This window comes from Hemiscyllium ocellatum, chromosome 30, assembly GCF_020745735.1.
Source record: "Hemiscyllium ocellatum isolate sHemOce1 chromosome 30, sHemOce1.pat.X.cur, whole genome shotgun sequence".
NCBI lineage: Eukaryota > Metazoa > Chordata > Chondrichthyes > Orectolobiformes > Hemiscylliidae > Hemiscyllium > Hemiscyllium ocellatum.
Genome location: NC_083430.1, coordinates 2,110,584 through 2,126,201, shown reverse-complemented (window position 1 = coordinate 2,126,201; position 15,618 = coordinate 2,110,584). Strand labels below are relative to the sequence as shown.

At 46.1% G+C, this 15,618-nt stretch overlaps 1 protein-coding gene across 1 annotated transcript in view; it reads left to right on the top strand.

The window, feature by feature from the left end:
- Nucleotides 1–3,065: 3,065 nt before the first annotated feature.
- LOC132829968 (zinc finger protein 239-like) overlaps nucleotides 3,066–15,618 on the top strand; it is a 51,375-nt gene continuing 38,822 nt past the window's right edge. Inside the window, exon 1 of the mRNA XM_060847402.1 lies at nucleotides 3,066–3,125. The gene's annotated coding sequence lies outside the window, so the exon portion shown is untranslated. The remainder of the gene's footprint in view (nucleotides 3,126–15,618) is intronic.

Here is a 15,618-nt window from a genome sequence, read left to right as displayed (position 1 = left end):
GTGGTTGGGTTGGTTGGTCTGGGCGTCCCTGAGGTGTTCTCTGAAGCGTTCCGCAAATAAGTGGCCCGTCTCCCCAATGTAGAGGAGGCCACATCGGGTGCAGCGGATGCAATAGATGATGTGTGTGGAGGTACAGGTGAACTTGTGGCGGATATGGAAGGATCCCTTGGGGCCTTGGAGGGAAGTGAGGGAGGAGGTGTGGGCGCAAGTTTTACATTTCCTGCGGTTGCAGGGGAAGGTGCCGGGAGTGGAGGTTGGGTTGGTGGGGGGTGTGGACCTGACGAGGGAGTCACGAAGGGAGTGGTCTTTGCGGAACGCTGATAGTGGAGGGGAGGGAAATATATCCCTGGTGGTGGGGTCCGTTTGGAGGTGGCGGAAATGATGGCGGATGATACGCTGTATACGGAGGTTGGTGGGGTGGTAGGTGAGAACCAGTGGGGTTCTGTCTTGGTGGCGGTTGGAGGGGCGGGGCTCAAGGGCGGAGGAGCGGGAAGTGGAGGAGATGCGGTGGAGGGCATCGTCGATCACGTTTGGGGGGAATCTGCGGTCCTTGAAGAAGGAGGCCATCTGGGCTGTGCGGTGTTGGAACTGGTCCTCCTGGGAGCAGATGCGGCGGAGACGAAGGAATTGGGAATATGGGATGGAGTTTTTACAGGGGGCAGGGTGGGAGGAGGTGTAGTCCAGATAGCTGTAGGGGTCAGTCGGTTTATAGTAGATGTCTGTGTTGAGTCGGTCGCCTGAGATAGAAATGGAAAGGTCTAGGAAGGGGAGGGAGGAGTCTGAGACAGTCCAGGTGAATTTGAGGTCGGGATGGAAGGTGTTGGTAAAGTTGATGAACTGTTCAACTTCCTCGTTGGAGCACGAGGCAGCGCCGATACAGTCATCGATGTAGCGGAGGAAAAGGTGGGGGGTGGTGCCAGTGTAGTTGCAGAAGATGGACTGTTCCACATATCCTACGAAGAGACAGGCGTAGCTGGGGCCCATGTGGGTGCCCATGGCAACTCCTTTAGTTTGGAGGAAGTGGGAGGATTGAAAAGAAAAGTTATTCAGGGTGAGGACCAGTTCAGTCAGTCGAAGGAGGGTGTCAGTGGAAGGGTACTGGTTGGTGCGGCTGGAAAGGAAGAAGCGGAGGGCTTTGAGTCCTTCGTGATGGGGGATGGAGGTGTACAGGGACTGGATGTCCATCGTGAAAATAAGGCGTTGGGGACCGGGGAAGCGAAAATCCTGGAGGAGGTGGAGGGCGTGGGTGGTGTCCCAAACGTAGGTGGGGAGTTCTTGGACTAAAAGGGACAGAACCATGTCAAGGTATGCGGAGATGAGTTTGGTGGGGCAGGAGCAGGCTGAGACAATGGGTCGGCCGGGGCATTCAGGTTTGTGGATTTTGGGCAGGAGGTAGAAACGGGCGGTGCGGGGTTGTGGGACTATGAGGTTGGAGGCGGTGGATGGGAGATCCCCTGAGGTGATGAGGTTATGGATGGTCTGGGAGATGATGGTTTGGTGGTGGGAGGTGGGGTCCTGGTCGAGGGGGCGATAAGAGGAGGCGTCCGCGAGCTGGCGTTTGGCCTCAGCGGTATAAAGGTCGGTGCGCCAAACTACTACCGTGCCTCCCTTGTCTGCCGGTTTGATGGTGAGGTTGGGATTGGAGCAGAGGGAGTGGAGGGCTGCACGTTCTGAGGGTGAGAGGTTGGAGTGGGTAAGAGGGGTGGACAGGTTGAGTCGGTTAATGTCGCGGCGGCAGTTGGCTATAAATAGATCGAGGGCGGGTAAGAGGCCGGCACAGGGTGTCCAGGTGGATGGGGTGTGTTGGAGGCGGGGGAAGGGGTCGTCAGAGGGTGGGCGGGAGTCTTGGTTGTGAAAGTAGGCACGGAGGCGAAGGCAGCAGAAGAATTGTTCAATATCTCGCCACGTGTTGAACTCATTGATTCGAGGGCGTAGGGGAATGAAGGTGAGGCCCCTGCTGAGGACTGATTTTTCATCCTCAGAGAGGGGGAGGTCTGGAGGGATGGTGAAAACACGGCAGGGCTGGGAGCTAGGACCTGGTGTGGGACTGGAGCTGGGAGTGGGGGCGGGGTTAGGGGCGGGGACAGAGATCGATGTAGGGGCGGAGTTAGACGTGATGACGTTGCTCAGTGTGGGGGCGGGGTCAAGCGTCGTGACGGAAATAAGCGTGGGGGCTGGGTTATGTGTAGTGGCGAAAGTCGGCGTGGGGGCGGGGTTATGCGTGGTGACGATGGTTTGTGTGAGGGCGGGGTTACGTGTAGTGACGTAAGACGACGTGGGGGCGGAGAAACCTGAGGCGTTGTGGTCCTGCAGGTTAGTGATGTCAGTGGGGGCGGAAGTGGCTGCGGCGACGGCAACCGAAGGGGCGGAAATGGCTGTGGCGACGGAAGAACCGCAGTCATTCCCGGCAGCCGCGGGGGTATTCATCCTCAGAGAGGGGGAGGTCTGGAGGGATGGTGAAAACACGGCAGGGCTGGGAGTAATACCATCTTCACGATAGTTTAACAATCCAGTCATGTCATCACTGTTCATGCTTTCCCCTAGAAAAAGCTGTCTACAAAATCGTTTAGAATCTCTGAAATAACTTTCTGGGCATTTTCTGTAAAAGTCTTCACTTCATCTGGATTTCCCTCCTGTTCCGTTTCTCAGTTGTTTAGCTCGGATTTATTATAGTGCATTGATCCCTTAAGTGACTATGATTTCTAAATTATACAGTTTAAAGACCAGCTGAGTTCAAAACAGAGTCATGCTGATAGCTTTGAGGGTTGCTCACTTCGGTAAAGGTGTGTTTTCCGGATCAAATAAACCTGATGGGCTGGGGTCATGTGACTTTTGACAGAAAGGCCGAGGGGCGGGTCTGTCCTGCAACTAACTAATGGGAGTGAATGAGGGGCGGGGTCACTGTAACACGTGACCATCCCCTGGAGCGGACGGACTGGGTCAGTGCGGACGATGCAGGGTCGAACAGTTGAGAGATTGATTGATTTAGTATTGACTGACAGGTTTTATAAATATCCTGTTTCAGTCAGATCTCAAAATGTGAATATTCCAGTTCTTCAAAAACGCATCTCATTGGGGATCACTGGATTTGAATATCATTGACCTTTTCTGTGCGCAAGATTCTGGTTTGTTTCTCCGTTTCTCTGCAAGAAACGAATTTATTTACACGTAGTTATCGAGAATGCAAAATCGTGACGGGATTAGAAAACAAGACTGAATTTACAAATTGAGGAATAACTGAACTAGGAACCTTTGTAGAGCATTATTCGAATGATCCCATGCATGTAGTATATATGGAAGCACCTTTTGTGTTGAAGTGATAGTGTCCATACCTCGAGAGGCCTGGGTACAAGTCCCATCTGTTCCAGAAATGTGTGTTAACAGCTCTGAACAGGTTAATTAAAATTACTTTTTTGTTATAATCTGAAGACTGGATAGGAAGCGTCAGTATTGTCCCACTTACAGCAATAGAGGGAAGAATGAGACTTTTGGAAATGATGTGGAGGTGCTGGTCTTGGACTGGGGTGGACAAAGATTAAAAAAATCACACTACACCAGGTTGTAGTCCAACAGGTTTATTTGGATGTACTAGCTTTTGGAGTGTTGCTCCTTTGTTAGGTATATTTTCTGAAAAAGCTGAATCAAGCCAGAGTTCATTTTGTATTATCACTGGGCTAGTAATCCAGTGAGACAGGTAATGTGGCTCTGACATCCATTATTATGATGTGCTGGACTTCAGTAAGGCACTCGACAAGGTTCTTCATGGGAGACTGGTTAGTAAGGTTAGATCTCATGGAATACATGGAGAAATAGATGTTTGGATACAGAACTGGCTTGAAGGTAGAAGAGAGAGGGTGGGGGTGGACGGTTGATTTTCAGACCAGAGGTCTGTGACCAGTGGTGTGCCATAAGGATTGGTGCTGGGTCCACTACTTTTTGTCATTTATGTAAATGATTTGGATGTGAAGGTAGGAGGTATAATTAGTAAGTTTGCAGATGACACCAAAATTGGAGGTGTAGTGGACAGCGTGTAAGGTTACATCAGAGTATAATGGGATCTGGACTAGATGGGCCAATAGAATGAGGAGTGGCAAATGGAGTTTAACTTAGATAAATGGGAGGTGCTGCATTTAGCAAAAGCAAATCAGGACAGGAGTTATACACTTCATGGATAGATCCTGGGGAGTGTTGCTTAACAAGGAGACCTTTGGAGTGCGGATTCATAGTTGTGAAACGGTTTCGAAAAGATTTACAAGGATGTTGCCAGGGCTGGAGGATTTGAGCTACAGGGAGAGGCTGAAGAAGTTGGGGTGGTTTTCCCTCTAGCGTTGGAGGCAGAGGGGTGATCTTATTAGATTCCCGACAGATTAGATTCCCCACAGCGTGGAAACAGGTCATTTGGCCCGACCAGTCCACACTAACCCTCTGAAGAGTAACCCACCCAAACCTATTCTCCTACATTTACTCCTAACTAATGGATCTAACACTATGGACAATTTAACATGGCCAATTCACCTGACATGGGGAGAATGTGCAAACTCTACACAGACAGTGGCCCGAGGTGGGACTTGAACCTGGGTCCCGCTGTGCAGTTTATGAAAACATAAGGGGCATGGATAGGATAAATAGACAAAGTCTTTTCCCTAGGGTGTGGGAGTCCATGTCTAGAGGGCATAGGTTTAGGGTGAGAGGGGAAGATATAAGAGTGACCTAAGGGGCAATGTTCTCATGCAGATGGTGGTGGTGTGTATGGATTGATGAAATGGAGTCTGGTACAATCAGAGCATTTAAAAGGCTCGAATGGATATTTGAATAGGAAGGGTTCAGAGGGATATGGGCCAAGTGCTGGGACTAGATTAGGTTAGGATATTTGGTCAGCATGGATAAGTTGTACCTATGGGTCTGTATCCATGCTGTACATCTCTATGGCTCTGTGGACAGACAGCTCAAGCCTCCGAGATTGCATTGATCTGCTACAATTCGCCTACCGTCACAGTTGGTCCATTGCAGATGCCATCTCACTGGCCCCACGCTCATCCCTGGAACATGTAGTTCTCCTTGTTACCCACATCAGACTCCTACTTATTGATTTTAGCTCCACCTTCAACAACTTAATACCAACAAAGCCCGTTTCCAAACTCCGAGACCTAAGAGTCTACTCCCCCATCTCAACAGGATCCTCGATTTCCTGACCCACAGACCGCAATCAGTGAGGATAAGTGACAGCACCTCCATACTAATCCTCAACACCAGTGCTTTGCAGGGCTGCCTACTGACCCCTTTACTCGACTTCTTATACATACACAGCTGTGTGGCCAAAATTAGCTCTAATTCCACTTACAAATTTGTTGGTGACACCACCTTGGTGGGATGGATCTCAAATAATGAGACAGAGTACAGGAAGGAGTTAGATAGCTGTAAGAACAACAATCTTTCCTTCAGTCAGCAAATTGAAAGAGCTAGTCATTAATTCAGGAAGTGGAATGGAGGACACATTCCTGTCTGTAATCAATGGTGCTGATGTGAAAGTACAGGTAGAAAAGTTTAAAAACATGTACCAATGATTTAAGAACAGCTTCTTCCCCACTGATATCAGACTATCATTGGAGAACTCATATGTTTGAGTTGATCTTTCTCTGCATCTTTTCTATAGCTGTAACACTTCTGCATTCTGTTCTGTCATGTACATGTACTTACGTAAGATATGATTTGACTGTTTCACACACAATACTTTTCATTATATTTCAATACATGTGACAATAATAAATCAAATCAAGGACTTGCCATAAGTGCAGGAGGGTATTCCAGGAGCAATATTGAGCATACTTAAAAATGAGGTGTCAATCTATTTAAGTGACAAAGCCAAGTATTAACATGCCAAACAGGATTAGCAGCAACACATTGATACAGTAAACTGTCACACACCAACAAAAGAGATCTGATCTCTTCAGACCAGTCACATCTAGTTGTGAATGGGAGTGGACAATTTAAACAGCTCAGTTCAGGCTCCACAAATATCCCCATCCTAAATGTTGAAGCTACCCAGCAAAACAGTGCAAGAGATAAGGCTGAAGCACTGATGGAGCATGGATTTGTTTGACTTCAAGATTATACAGCAGTTAAATGTGGGAGGCGAGCCAGGAGTGCGTTATGATTATTAAGGAAATCAAAGGAATGGATGAGAGTTTCAGCAGCAGATAAGCTGAGACTAAAGTGGAGTTGGGTGAAGTTACTGAAGTGCAAATAGTCTTCATGGTGATGGAGTTATGTGGTTGAATGCTTGTCTTTGAACTGTTTGCCAGTATGATACATTTACCAGAGAGAGAGGGAGGCAGTGGCAGTTTCCCAGATCAGGGCACTGTCTATGTTGAATGGCAGTGCCCCAGTTGGACATTGAGATGATCCAGCGGCTTCCGTGGTTACTTTTTCTAAATGTCAGTCTCACACTTTTCAAGATTCACTCAGCTAAATTTCACAACTTGCCTTTGTGTTTTTGTAGGTTCTGTCTCATTCCCTTTTTTCTGTTTGATATCAACTGCACAGGAATTTAGAATGGGTGAATAGTAGGTGATGAGTAAATGATCCTCCATGGATGAAGGTGAATATGGGTAGGCAGAATGGTTGGGAGAGCGATGGAGCATGATTTCTAGTTTATTGCTCCACTTAATGTTTGGTCACGGCGCTGAAATCCAAAGCAGGCTGTCTGCCCCAGGCCACCTCGGGAACTGGTGATTTCTTCCAGTGTTCTTGGGCCATTTGTCCAATTTCCAGTTGATCTCACGGCCTTTGGACTGACAGTGGAGAGTATGAATGGATAAAATTGAAGGGCAGATTCAGAGTGCCACGAGTTCTCCCTGTATAGTTGGCTTGGCACTAAGAATCTGGGCCTTGGACGTTACTTTTTTACTGATGTAATGATGCCTGTTGCTGCATTGGAGTTTAATTTTCTGGATATGCAGATGATTAAAATCTCCAGTTGTGAAATGTTGATGAGACTGCTTTTAATTCTCCCATCATTCAGTATGCATTGACTTAATCAGGACTGCAACAACATAGTTCATTCAACACATTCTTAGATGCTTCAGGAACTGTTTGCAATGAAGGCACACTCATAAAAATGCAAGAAATACAAATCTATAAGAAGAAAACATTATTCAATTTTCAAGACCATCAGTTACAAAATGTCTATGCTTTTAATGTTGTGTACAAAAGTGCAAAACTGGGGTTCAGTCTGGAATTTTGTGGGTGTGGTTAAGTAGACAGTTTCTTCCCATTACAATTCCCTTCAATGCCATCTGAGAAATATTGCTGAAATATACATTCTACTTCACTTGTTTGGTGAAAGGATGTTGATTGTTTGTATGAAGCTGTTGTACAGATTTCCTGCTACAGACAAGAGGCTTCATCATCATTGCTTGGAGTTCGAGATTTAGATTTCAACTGTCAATGTTGTTTGACGTATTGCTGTTCACTTAACCACTAGCTATTTCAAAATTGTTGAAGGGAATTGAGGTCAACACTTGGAGTCATGTGGAAGGAGTCTGCTTTTTGGTTGGGGTCATGGTGGGAATGAAGTCATTAAGATTTTCTTACAGTAGCAAGCAAACTTGCTATTTTCCATGGTGACAATCTATCTGTGGCAGTTCATAAAAATGCTTTTGAAGGGCGGTCAGTCGTTGATGTGCATCCAGGGCGAATTTTCGCCTTCAGACCTTGCAGCGATACCTTTATATTGAGCCTCCTCCTAGGTGGTGCGCCCTGGTGATTGTGTTTTCTTTGCCAGGTGCTTAACCTCAACTATGACACGCAGCTCCTGTTTATTGGGTGTGTCAGTTTGGAGGTCACCCTCAGGATGCTGCCTGTTTTTTTTTGAGAGCCTGATCATTGTCTGGAACATGGTTGAATTGTGTCGCACCTACCCTCTGGCAGGAGTAGCAGCTGTCGTTGGAGCTGTTGCTCAGAAATCCGCACGTCCGTACTTGTGGGTTCGAGTAGTTGTTGGAGGAGAGAGCTGTGACAGCGTGGTTGACCAGGATTAGGGATGTGCTGGATGGCGGGGGGCTGGGTTGGATGTTGCCACAGGATATAGTGAGCAAGGAGCGGTAGACGTTTGGTTCTTGGCCACTGCCATTTGACACCTTAATATGGCAGTGCTTGGATCTGACATAGTGCACCAGTTGGAGGATGCTCAGATGTGCGGTGGAATCCCACCTATGCATACCCCTGCCTGCTCGGAATTTCACACTGGCCCCAAGGTCCCATACTTCCCTTGGGAGCCTGTGCTCCATAACCTGAGCCACCTCCGGAATTTTAGTTTTGTCCTCTTCAGGACAGGCCTTCTATCGATTGTTGCTGTACACAGTCCACCTCTTCTCCCTTATTCACCACCCTTATTCACACTTTGGCATGCCCATTTGCCACCGGGTGGTGGGGATCCCCAGTGGAGGGCTATCTGGGAGTCCTCCTCCTATTTCTCCAATCTGGAGTGGAGGGTGTTGCACACGGCAGTCCCCTGCAACTTCAGATTGTAGTGGTTCACGGACTCTCAGCCCAACTGCTTGTTCTGTGGTGCTGTGGAGTCTGTGGACCTTTTTTAATATTGGGTGTGGCTGTTTGCACTCCCTTTTTAGTTTTCTGAAAATCCTTTTCTTCTGCTTTTGGTAGCACTTCAGCCCCATGTTCCTGATGTTTGGGCATCTGGTACAGAGTAGGGGAGGGCAGGTCAGAGGACCTCCTCCTAGGCCTGACCAACTGGCCATAAACAGGTCCAAGCAACGGTTTAAAGTCTGGTTGAAGATTTGTAGCTCGGGTGTCCGTTGTTGTGGTTCTGTTCGCCGAGCTGGAAGTTTTTGCTGCAAACGTTTCGTTCCCTGGCTAGGGAACATCATCAGTGCTATTGGAGCCTCCTGTGAAGCGCTGCTTTGATGTTTCAGGTTATGGCTCATTGCCTGCCCCTCTTTGGTGATTATGTCCATGTCTGGGGGGCCTTGGAGCAGGAGCACGCGGTGTCTACCAACACCCTTGAGGTTTTCAGGGAGAGGGGAGAACTGCGGGGTGCAGAGTGTTTAATTTGCTCCCTAACTCAATTTTGATTTCGTCCCTGCCCTCCGCTTTCACTTTTTGATCATGCAGCATTGTCCTTTGATGAGAAGGGCACTGCTTGTCACTGCCCACTTGAGTGTTTCCTTCATTTCTGGTGGTGGAAAATTAATTAAGATTTATACACTTAATCTTTTTATGTGTGTCCCATGCCTGCGCACACATGACATGGGTACTGGGGTAAAGAAATAAGCACTACCACTGTCACTGCTGCATGGGGTTCAAGGACTCCTCTTACCTCATTATCCACCCGAGAGATCACACTGGTGGAAGCAGCCATTCAAACTGCTCAGTGTGAGGGGATTTTAAAAAATTTTTACCCCTACACTACCACTGTTAGTGTGGGGGTAAAATTTTAAAAAAATTCCCACACACTGAGTAGTTGAATGGCTGCTTCACCCAGTGTGAACTCTCGGGTGGATAATGAGGTGAGATGAGTCCTTGAACCCAGTGCCGCAGTGACGGTATTTGAATTGTCTCCTCACTGTGAATATGCTGGTGTACTATCAGGCTGGATGACTGAGTGAATCTCTTTCCACACACAGCAGATGAATGGCCTTTCCACAGTGTGAATATATATAATGAGTTTCCAGCTTCAGTGGGAAACAAATTCCTTCCCACAGTCCCCACATTTCTATAGATTCTCTGGTTGGTGACTGCTTGTGTATTTTGACAGGTCAGATGGTCGGCTGAATTCTTGTTCACTCACACATGTACGGTTTCTCCCTACTAGAAAGTGTTTTCCTTTCACTCAAAATCAGATGATAGTCTAGTTACGTGAAAATGGGCAGCTCTGACAGATATTGAGGTGATTTTTGTTTTATTCATTTGTGAGACCTGGGTGTCGCTGGCTGGCCAGCATTGATAGCCCATCCTTATTTGCCCTTGAGGAGATGGTGGTGAGCTATCTTCTTGAATAGCTGCAGTCCACTTGCAGTTGATTGACCCACAATGCCGGAAGGGAGGGAATTCCAGGATTTTGACCCAACAACTGTGAAGGAACAACAGTATATTTCCAAGTCAGGGTGGTGAGTGGCTTGGAGGGGAATTTGCAGGTGCTGGTGTTCCCAAGTACCTGTTGCTCTTGTTTTCTAGATAGAAGTGGCCATGGGTTAGGAAGGTGCTGTCTAAGAATCTTTGGTGAATTTTTGTAGTGTGTCTTTAGATTGTACACACTGCTGCTATTGAGCGCCAGTGGTGGAGGGATTGAATGTTTGTGGATGTGGCGCCAATCAAGCAGGTTGCTTTGACCTGGGTGGTGTCGGGCTTCTTGGGTGTTGTTGGAGCTGCACCCATCCAGACAAATGGGGAGTATTCCATCCCACTCCTGACTTGTGCCTTGTAGGTGGTGTCAGGAGGTGAGTTACTCACCGCAGTGTCCCTTGTTTCCGACTTGCTTTTGTAGCCACTGTGTTTATATGGTGAGCCTAATTGAGTTTCTGGTCAATGGTAACCTCAAGGATGTTGATAGTGGAGGATTCAGTGATGATAATACCGATGAATGTCAAGGGACAGTGGTTAGAGTGTCTCTTATTGGTGAGGGTCATTGTGTAGCGCAAATGTTACTTGCCACTTGTTGGCCCAAGACTGGATGTTGTCCAGATCTTGTTGCATTAGAGCACGAACTGCTTCAGTATCTGAGAAGCTGCGAATAGTGCTGAACACCAGGCAATCATCAGTGAACATTCCCACTTCTGATCTTATGACAGAGGGAAGGTTGTTGATGATGCAGCTGAAGATTGTTGGGCCTAGGACACCATCCTGAGGGACTCCTGCAGAAATGACCTAGAACTGAGATGACTGACCATCCAATCATCTTTCTTTGAGCTGAGTCTGACTCTAACCAGCAGAGTGTTTGCCCCCTGATACCTATTGATTTCAATTTTGCCAAGGCTCCTTGATACCATTCTCTGTCAAATTCAGACTTGATGTCAAGGGCTGTCACTCCCGCCTCACCTCTGGAATTCAGATCTTTTGTCCACGTTTAAACTAAGGCTGTAATGAGATCAGGAGCTGAGTGACTCCTGGCGAACTCAAACTGTGCATTGCTGAACAGGTGCTGCTTGATAGCACTGTTGATGACCTCTTCCATCACTTTACTGATGATTGAGAGTAGACTAATTGGGTGGTAATTGGCCGGGTTGGATTTGTCTTGCTTTTTATGTACAGGACATAGCTGGGCAATTTTCCACATTGTCAGGTGGATGCCAGTGTTGTAATTGTACTGGAAGAGCTTGACTAAGGGAGCAGCAAGTTCTGGAGCACGCATCTTCAGTACTACTGCCGGAATGCTATCGGGGCCCATTGCCTTTGCATATATAGTGCGTCCAACCGTGTCTTAATATCATGTGGAGTGAATCAAATTGGCTGGAGACTGGTATTTGTGATGCTGGGGACCACTGGAGGAGCACGAGATAGATCATCCACTCTGCACTTCTGACTGAAGATTGTTGCGAATGCATCAGCCTTATCTTTTGCTGGCTCTTCCATCATTGAGGATGGGGGTATTTGTGTTGTTGTTTAATTATCCACTACCATTCATGACTGGATGTGGAAGGACTGCAGAACTTAGATCTGATCCATTGGTTGTGGGATTGCTTACCTCTGTCTATCACTTGCTGTTTATGCCATTTAGCAAGTAAGTGTTTCAGTGAAGCTCAGGGCAAGCTGGAAGAACAACACCTTATATTCCACTTGGGGACCCTGTAGCTCTCGAGACTCTATATCAAGTTTAATAATTTGAGGACCTGAACTCTCCCATGTCTAGCCTCCTTTAACTCACTCACCAGGCATTATTATCAGATAGTTTTCCATTACACACTACCCAATCTTAGTCACTAACAGTCTCAATTTATCAGCTATCCACCCTCTCAGCCAGATCATTACCAAGTCGCTTGTCTATCCAGCTGTTTTTAGCTCTGTTTGGGCTCTATCATTTACTCTTTACCACCGCCCCACCACCACTACCACCACCAAACCTCCCTATGCTCTGCATATAAACCAGCGTTTTCCTAGTTACAATCAGTTCTGAGCAAGGGGACTGAACTTGACACGTTATCTCTGATTTTTCTTCACAGATGCTGCCAGACCTGCTGAGGTTTTCCAGCAACTTCTGTTTTTGATCCTTCAGTTTTTTTGTATCAGATTTCTAGCATTTATGTCTCCTTCATACTTCCTTGTTCTACTGTCGGTTTGAAGGAGAAGTTTAAAATGATGTTTTGTGTCCGTGAACTTACTTTCACCATACAGTTAAAAAAAATCACAAAACACCAGGTTATAGTCCAACAGTTGCTCCTTTGTCAGGCAGCTAGTGGGGCAGGATCATAGGTCACAGAATTTACAGTAAAAGATCGAAGTGTCATACAACTGATGTGATGTGTTGAACAAACCTAGATTGCTGTTAAGTCTTTAATCGCTTAGAATGGGTTACAGGTTTCGATTCATTAATATGTAATCCCAGAACTTCTTTCAAGTCACATTCCTGAGATAATTTAAGGCTTCAATTTAAAAAAAAGTGTGACATCTCAGCTCAGACAATGCATTAAAGGTGTGAGGTTAGAGTTTGTATTCCAACCTTGAGTCAGACTGATTCTATTTCCAAAGTAGGAATTTATAAAATGTCACATGGACTGACTGCCTGTAGATTGTGTGCTATTTGAACAAAATAGAATGTACCTGCAAGTGCAAATGTAAGTTCACCCCATTGACGTGTGTGTGTGTATGCATACACGTGCATGAGGGGAGAGTGTATGTGAGATTGAGTGAGTGTGAAGGAGTATATGCCTGTGAGAGGGTGTGGGTGTGTGTCCGAGAGAGCACGTATGAAAGAAGCTTGGCGTGAGTGTGTTTGTATTCATGTGTATAGTGTAGTGGGGTCACCTGTAGTGTGACATGAACCGAGATCCCAGTTGAGGCCATCTGATCCTGGCTGCTCGACAACTCTGCGTTGTTGCATATCCCAAAGTTCACCTTGGAGGACAGTCACCTAAATCGCTGAAGTGTTCCCCGACAGGGAGGGAACATCCTTGTCTGGCAATTGACGCACAGTGTCCATTCATCTGTTGTCGGAGCATCTGCTTAGTAATGCCAATGTACTATGCCTCAGGCGTCCTTGTCTGCTGCATATGATATAAACAGTGTTGTTTATCTCATACGCTACAGGTGAGAATGCCCCGAGGCATGGTACATTGGCATTACCAAGTAGACACCATGCAACAATTGCCAAACAGGGATGTTGGAATTGATTAAATTATATTACCTACAGTGTGGAAACAGGCCCTTCAGCCCAAACACTATGGGAAATTTAGTTGGGCCAATTCACCTAACCTGCACATCTTTGTGACTGTGGGAGGAAACCAGAGCACACAGAGGAAATCCACACAGACACGGGGAGAATGTGCAAACTCCACCCAGACAGTTGCCTGAGGCTGGAATTGAATCTGGGACCCTGCTGCTGTGAGGCAGCAGTGCTAACCACTGAGCCACTGTGCTGCCCCGTTCCTTCCCAGTTGGGGAACACTTCAGCAGTCAAGGACCTTCAGCCTCATCTTTGGGTGACTGTCTTCCAAGTTGGACTTAGGATATGCAAGAACGCAGAGTTGCTGAGCAGAGGCTGATAGCCAAGCTCAGTACCCACGAAGATGGCATCAACTGGAATCTTGTCATGTGATATGGACCCAAATGACCCCACTACACACACACACACTCACACACTCTCTACCTTGCATACAAATATATAAGTTTATGGGGCGAATTTGTATTTGCAGATGCATTCAATTTGTTCAAAAAGCACACCATCTGTCAGCAGTCAGTCCATGTGACATGTAATAAATTCCTACTTTGGAGAGAGAACCAGTCTGACTCAAGGTTGGGATACAGACAGCCTCTAACCTCACACCTTGTAATGCTTGTCGGAGCTTAGATGCCACCTTTTTAATGAAACCTTAAGTTATCTCGGAGATGTGACTTGAAAGAATTTTGAGGATTTACATATTGATCTATTGAAACTTGCAACATCCTAAGTGATTAAAGACTTGGCAGGAATCTAGGTTTGTTCAATACAACATATCAGTTGTATGACACTTACATTTTGTAGTAAAAGATCAGTGTCCTCTGATCAGGCACTAGCTTCCTGCTGAAGGAGTAGTGCTCCGAAAGTTTGCAATTCCAAATAAACCTGTTGGACTATAACCTGATGTTGTGTGATTTTTAACTTGGTCCACCTCAGTCCAACACTGGCAGCTCCACATGTTTTCCAATAAATTTCAGTTTAAAAGAAGCCATACCAGACTTGAAACTTGTATCTGTTGTTATCTCCACAGTTACTGCCTGATCCAACATTCCTAAGTTTGTTTCAGATTTCGAGTATTTCAATCATTTTGCCTCTTTCTGAGTGACCAGTGTTTGATTCTGATAGGAGTTACTCACCTCAATGATGATAAGATTAAACCCGTCATCTTTTCCTGTGGACACTGATCCTGAAAGACAAGAATTGTCTATATCTTGTATTGTGACCTTGCCCAATGATCTCAGCTCCTTCTTCCATTGTTAATGTATAACATTAATTGTTTAGTCCCAACACTGACCCCATATCTGATCTCTGGGGAGGCAATAGTCGAGTGGTATTATTGCTAGACTGTTAATCTAGAGACCCAGATAATGTTCTGGGGACCTGGGTTCAAATCATACCATGGTAGCTGGTGAAATTTGAATTCAATAAAAATCTGGAATTAAGTGTTCTAATATTCACAAAACCATTGTGGATTGTCAGAAAAAAAATGTCTGATTCACCTATATCCTTTAGGGAAGGAAACTGTCATCTTTACCTGGTCTGGCTTATATATGACTCCAGACCCATAGCAATGTGGTTGACTCTTAACTGCTCTCTGGGCTGTTAGGGATGGGTAATAAATGCTGGCCAAGACATCGGCACCCTCATCTGTCAAATGAATAAAAGAAATCCTGGTTTGACCTACCCGTCTACATCATCTTCATCCTACTTTGTGCTAATGAAAAGATTACCTTGTTCCCTTGTCTTACTGCAGTTGAATTAAAGTTGGAATTGAGTTAGAAACTCATAACAACAGCTTTCCAATAGCTGCAGTCTTATACCATTTGCTTTTTTTCCAATATCTATGGCACTTGTATGTGTACTTCAGTGTTACCCTGACGAGCTGGGTCCTTCTTTGTTCTTTTAAATGTGGCACATCCCGATTTCAAACACATCCCAATCTATTCATGCTGAGAATCCCAGTGCCGACAATTGGAACATCCTTACAAACATATCCCACCCTCTATTCACGTCGAGAATCCCTGTGCCAAGGACTGGGGACATCCTGTCTCCAAATATGTCCCACTGAATCTAGGTTGACACAACAGAGCAGTACACTGGCTGTGCGATGCTTTGTCATTGACTAGTATTTCACTAACTACACTTGTTGAACGGATAGTGAAAAGACAGAATTGAAATGAAACAGGCAAAATTGATCAGGTGACACATTAGAGACTTGTGCACAAACA